Raw genomic sequence first — 7,184 nt, forward strand, 5'->3', positions numbered from 1 at the left:
CTTGAGTCCACTCCAAAATGGATAATTCAAAGAAGAAACTCCTAAAAGTCTGTTTCAGGGCAGATGGCTTTGCTAGTTGGGACCATCAAAATGATGGTTTTTGAATCCTTCCTACTGTCCAAATGCTGATATGTGAGCAAGGGAATGATTCAAGTGAAGGAATATTGAAGCAAACGGGAAGGAAGATAATTGTATTTTGGCTCCAACCGGTCGAGTGGGGCTGTTAACTGTGAAGACCTCTTTTAAACTTTGCTTCTTATAGTAGGCAGAGGGCTTTACTTGGCTCCCGCGATGGTAGGATGAAAGCGTCCGACCATCTCTTGATTTTTATATCTGAACTAGCGGTGTCCATGGAAAACAAAAAAACTGAATTAAACCGAGAAAACCAAATTGCAAAATGTGGTTAACTGAACTGATCGGTTCGGTTTTAGTTTGGAATTTTTGAAAAACCGAAGGATCAAATATGTTTTCAGTTAATCTACAAAAAAACCGATAATTAATTGAACTGACCGGTATATATATATTTATATGTATATTATATATATTTTTAATATATGTCACATATTTTCTATATATTATATATAAATATATATTCATTGTATATATAAATATATACTTATATTATATTTATAAAAATCTATTTATAAATATATTATATATTTTTAAAATATTTATAATATATTATATATCATTTATTATTTATAATATAATATTATACATATATTTATATAATATATATTATAAATATAAAAAAAACCAAAGAATCGAACTGGTCAAAAACCGAAACTGGTGGACCGGTTAACCGGTGGTACAGGTTTGGTTTTAGTTTAAAGAAATGGAAAAACCGGTACCACCAGTTCGGTTTACAAAAAAAGGCCATGATTTGGCTAATCAAACCATAGACACCCCTAATTTGAACTCTAAATCGTAAACCCTAAACTCTAACTTTAAATCTTGAAATTTAACTTTAAAATACATTTGGTTGGCCACCTGTCATCTGATTGGGTAGAAGCGAATATTTCTTCATAGGTAGGGATGCTAGTGAATTGGGTTACATTGAAACACGCACTGGCCCAACCCTATCAGGTTAGGAACAGGTCAGCCTTAATTGGGTTGGCGTCAAGTTCAGGTTGAGGTGGACCAGTGATAAACCCCACCTGTTTGACATTGAAGCATTGAGAATTTTGTATATATATAAGTCTGGTTAAGTATAGGCGTATTCAACGTTTTCGAACCGCTGTTGACCTAGACGGTTGGACCATTTGAACCGGGAACCTTTCAGGCAACTGGTTCCGTTTTACCCAAAATCCGGAATTTGGTAAAAAATTGTTGAAAAAGTCAATAAACTGTTGAATTGGGCGATCGAACCGTTGACTCGTCGACCCGTTCAACGGTTTTTAATTATTATTTTTTTTTAATTTTACTGTCAAAATGAGCCATCGTTCGAATTGGACGGTCGGACTGTTGACCCAAAAACTGGTGCCCAAAACAATTCCGTTTCAGGGTCGTTTTTTAAAACGTTGGGCATATTACATATGAGACAGGTGGGTTAGGTTCGATGTCCCTTTCTGAGTGCAAGTTGGGCTGGATTAAGTTGGGTTGAGACCAATCCTAATCCAACCTGAGTTATTGAACCCTAACGCTAACTGAACCCAAAGTCTTGAGGTTGGGTTAGTATCAGAATTGGGTTCAGGTTGGTCTGTATACTTTCTTTTGGCAAATGCACTTATTTATAAGACTTAAGGCTCAGTTTGGAAGTAGTACACATGCAAATATGTATAACGTAAATACATATAAAATAATATAAAATATAAGGTTTTACACTCTACATATTTGTATTTATACTTCTTCCAAACTCAGCCTAAAGGGATAGTGTTATTGCAATATTAGTATTATTATAAGTAAAAGAACATAGTTATCATGTTTTAGAAAATAGAATTGAGTCTAAACTTAAAATTTCTGACATACAATATACATGTATATATAAATACTTGCAGTTGAAAATATGTATAAAAAGTGAATACACATATTTTTATATATTTATACATGCAAATATGGGGTGGCTTGGATCGGTAAAAGCCTCAATCCTAACCCAACCTAAATTTAAATCGGGTCCATACTTTTTTAACCATAATCCTAAGCCTAAATTTAATCTAACCCAACCCAACCCAATTCTACTTTTTTGGGGTGGGTTCAGGTAAACTCAGCTCAAGTTGCAGCCTTATTAGCCTTTTCATTTAGTTGAGGCGAATTGATATTACTTCGGGTCGACCCAAATCCATGTTTAACCCAACCATTGACATCTCTACTCCCTAGTAGCATCAACAGTAGTTTTTCTGTTTTTATATAGTTAAAAACCTCCCTTGGATTTTCTGACAATCATAAAAACCTCCTATATAGTTAAAAAAAAAAGGTATACATACCTCCTACTCATTAGCATTCTAATAAAGGCATTCACATTACAAAAATGTCCTTACCACCATTGCAGTATTATTATACAATTTAAAATTACCGCATTCCATTTCACTGAACTGAACCCTATTTAATCCCATGCTATGTCGTAGCTAACTGAGTCTTACAATGGGTATTTTAATAAATTCAAAGGGAGATTTTGGTTATTAGAAACAATGTTTAAAGTATCGATATGTATTGCAATATTATATCGTATGATATTCATCAGTTTTTGAAGTTATTGATTCTCAATATATAGGCTGCACACATATATATTCAGTACAAATACAAATACAATTCAGTTTTCAAAGAATATAATATAAATATGTACAGTACAAATACAAGGCTTGCAAATATCGTTTACAAAGTCAGTTCAAGAAAATGTAAAATTGATTTCAGTTTAATTTACACTGGTAAATTTTGTATTCTTGTTAAATGTTTTTTTGGTTGTGAATGCAAACATGAATACCAAGACTGGAATTCACCTTTATTTACATTGACCAACTTTGAATGCAGGATTTGTATTTTTTTTTGGGTACAAATTTTGTTTTTACCTTGAATGCAAAGTTTTCTAAAAAATAGGACACATTTTTAAACTACCCTTATGGTTTAACTAATTGACTAGTGTTGATGCTCGGAATGGCCGAGGACAATACTGACAATTCGCTCCTAAGCCAAAGTGAGACCAAGGTATCCAAGGTGTCTGAGGTCCGAGGTGCCCAAGGTATCTGGGCTGAGGTATCTAGGACCCGAGGACTAGTAAGTTGATCCTGCAAAGAGGACAATGTTAGAGGCCCCGGGTGGAAACCTGAGGCAGAGACTTCGATAGTCAAGTTCGTATTAGGAGGTGCAAAGTGGACGAGGTTCGAGGTATGAACACTGAGACGAGATTAAGTTCCAATCCCTCACCTTAAGGGGGTTACCTCCTATTTATACTTAAAGTCACCTGGAGGTAGGTTTGTTTGGATGGTTGGGATGCAGTCCATACGTGAGGAGTGTGGCCATCCGTGGCCATCAGGTTACTCCACGCTATTGGCTCCCCGAAACCTGCCAAGCTCTGCTGCATGCGCACCCTGATCAGATCCCCTCAGACTTGTGTCACTTGACACGTGTAGGCCCCCGATGGGACGGGGCCATCTGTGACTACATCAATTAGTTTTACCCTTACTGTTTAAATAGTCTTAATGTACCCATATTGTTTCTGATAATTGACATTATCGATAAGTACAACTGGAAAAGAAATGTCAAATTCCTTAAATTTTCAAAATAAAACCCAAAAAATTTCAAGAACTGTACGTCTTTCATTTCCCTTGTGGCCGCTACATCCATAATAACACACTATTTGTCCCCTCCGCTGGCTCCGGTCATGTATTCATGTTCCAATATGCATGTATATGCACATAAAAAAGATACCTTATCGGATCAGACCTGATAATCTCAATTGGATAGGGCTGATTCTGTATATTACTTACGGTTGGAACCGGGTCTATCTACCATCATTCAGCCCAGGCCCAACACATTGGCATCCCTAGACCTCACGGTCGAACTGATCCCACCAAAGAGATTGCTTCTCTGGAAATGCAGTTAGACGGATCACTTCGAGCGGTTAAAGAGGCACCCCACACTTCTGAGAGCTCCTAGATCTTGTTTCTTTCTCTGTTTAGAAGACGTATTAGAAATTTGACTTCAGCTGTTAGCAGCGTTTATTGATCTGATTTCTTTGGCGATCTTCTCTACTTTCCGTCGATTTCGCATACCAACTTTTACATTTTCCGGTGGGGAATCTACTGGAGACGTCAGAGATATTCGAACTTGCTTCGAATAATTCCTCACTCTCACTATTCTCGAACCGCGGTTTTTATCAAATCACGGATTCATTGTGTCATGTTTGCTTCCAGTTTCTCCTTTTTTTGGGTTTCATATTATGGATGGATGTAAACATTGTTGCAAAAGTTCCAGAACATATATATATATATATATATTTCCCTTTGTTTTTATTCTTAATTAATCCTTATTTTTTTACTTCTCTCTTTCTTGAGTTTTGTTAATTATGTGTTTAGGATATGTGGAGCTTGTCTTTCTCCCTCAATGTAACTGAGAATTTCAGTGAAACCTGGGCTTGTCTTCTCCCCTCGCCCCGACCCTGATTGTTTTGGCTCTCCAACAAACACTACCTCGGAGGTCAAGCCTCTGGTGCGTAGAGGTGGGCTAGGGCCGCGCATAGTGGGGGCAGTGCCACAGGTGATGATAATGGCAGTAAACATGAGCACCGAGTTTGCCTCAGCGGAGAGTAAGCTTAAGTATAGAGTGTGACAGAATGTTAACGATAAAGGAGGTTTTATACAATTGTCACAAAATTTTAGGGTAATTTAAAATAATATGTAAACAGTGAGGATGACGAATTAATCAATTCCTTAAACTATAAGGGCACTTGACAAAATTTGACCCAAAAAATCTTGAATGTGTTTTGAAATTTATAATAGCCATCATTTTAAGTAGACAAAGGTATTGGTACCAAATTCTTGTTAAGATGAACTTGAATGCATATATTGTTTGCACGACAAACAATAGCAACAGATGTGCAATAATAATGGACAAACATGCATTGAGTGAAATTTAAATTGCCAGAAAGTATCGATGGTTTTAAATTTGAATTGCTTGATACTGAATGTTGCAATATCAAGCATATCATACTTTGAACAATGATTATAAATAGGCCCATAATTAGTAATATACTTTTTAAATTATAAGTCATCGTTGTCATCGTTACCATTACCATTTAAACTTTGTCCCAACTATTCTGCTTTGGGTACATGAATCCTGTACGTTTCACCGTTTTGTTATGCTCAATGTCATATCCATTGTTAAATTATGGGCACTAATCACTTAATTTGTAACTACTTCAATCCATCCATTTTGGTCTGCCCTACGTCCTCGTAGCCATATCAATTTGCAACATCACATCTCACCGGAGTTGCAGAGGATCTTTTATACAATTAAAACCATTTTCGGATTTATTTTCTCTCATTTTATCATATGTTGGAGTTATTCTTAAGTTCTTTTGAATGATTTTATTTCTAATTTATTTATTTTTTAATTTGATTTCGACTGTAATACTAGAAAAAAAAAAATTTTACCAATCAACGGATATCATAAAAATAATAACCCAAGAGTATTATATTTTTTTCTGACATAGTCGATTTACCCTTTTAAATTTTGTATGACTAAAATACCTTTGCACCACAACATGTGGTACTATGTAATAATGTCTTAAAAATCAGTGAGGTCCAAATTGTGCATTCATATCACTGGTTCAGGAATCTTGAATGATTATGGCCAATGATGGATGGTTTGTACTTTTGAATATTACTATTTAGCAAAGGTCCTTTACTTCATCTGAATATATCAATAGTGCCTAAAATGAACTAAATTTTTTATTCTTTTTGAGGAATCAGTGTTAAGGCCCACTGGTCATACCACAACTAAAGGGTCATATCATAATGTGACATGAATATAAATAAAACCTGTCTCAAAATTTATATATTGTTTGCAATTTTCTCAACCACAAGAACTAAATGAGGTGATGATCTGTTATGTGGTCTTTGGAATGGCTACTGCTGTTTATGGCAGGCAGGTTGTATCGGGTCGGGCTTGGAATCAATCCGATAGAAGCTATCCCAACCTGATCAGACCGACTAAAGAGAAAAGGGAAAATCAAACATAAGTTGAACTAAGGGTGTTAATGGACTGGTTTTGGGTTGGGCTGGGCCCGTCTAATTCAAAATTAATTTGGACGATTTGGACAGATTAATAAGATATATTGGATTGGACTAATCTGGTCTAAAATATTTATTAGATTGGATTGGAGCTGGTCCATCTATAATAAATATATATTCAATTGGATTGGATTAAAGTAATATCTAGTCCATTGATATAAGATAAGAATACAGGTGTCAATGGACCAGATTTGGGTTAAAACCAATCTAAATCAAAACGAATTCAAACAAATTGGACAATCCAGAGTCCAGACATTGAATTGGACCAGTCCAAAATAGTCCAAAAAATTCATTGAATTGGACCGGACCAGTCCAATTGACACTCCTAGGTTGGGCTTGTCACAGAAAGCAACACATTGACGTTGCACTGCGTGGCTCATGAGATCAAATTATGGTAAACTTGTTTAACTACTGCAATCCATCCTCCATGGAGCATTTCTATCTTTTTGATCATGAAATCATCCATCTCATGCCCCGGTGTCTATATATATATAGAGAGAGAGAGAGGGAGAAGCTAATAGACCTGCTGATTCTATTGTTATATATCTTGCAAATTAATGTGGGAATCGATACAGCTACTAGAAAGATTTTTTTGACAAATGAAGTAGGTCCGATTGTTGGTTTTTGATCAATATACTGGTTTTACCTGTGCCCAGGTGTTTTTAGTCTACAGCGCCTCAAAGCAGCTGACCAACTTAGGAGATGTTTTGAAATGTGGTCGTTTTTCAAAAAAACGGTGTCATGTCGGATTCATATAGGTGTTTTAACAAACAACAATATATATGAATGTTTGTTTTGGCGTTTATTGAAAAATTGGGCATGCATCGTAAATTGGGACCCCACCGATTTGGCATTTCATGCATCAGTGAATCGTTTCTCCCAACGGTTGATTGATGTGTACCCTATGTGGTGCTTACCTGTCAGCACATACATGAAAAATGGTGATGAAAATCACCT

The sequence above is a fragment of the Nelumbo nucifera genome, chromosome 6 (genome assembly GCF_055504915.1).
Source record: "Nelumbo nucifera cultivar China Antique chromosome 6, China Antique-T2T, whole genome shotgun sequence".
Classification (NCBI taxonomy): Eukaryota; Viridiplantae; Streptophyta; class Magnoliopsida; order Proteales; family Nelumbonaceae; genus Nelumbo; species Nelumbo nucifera.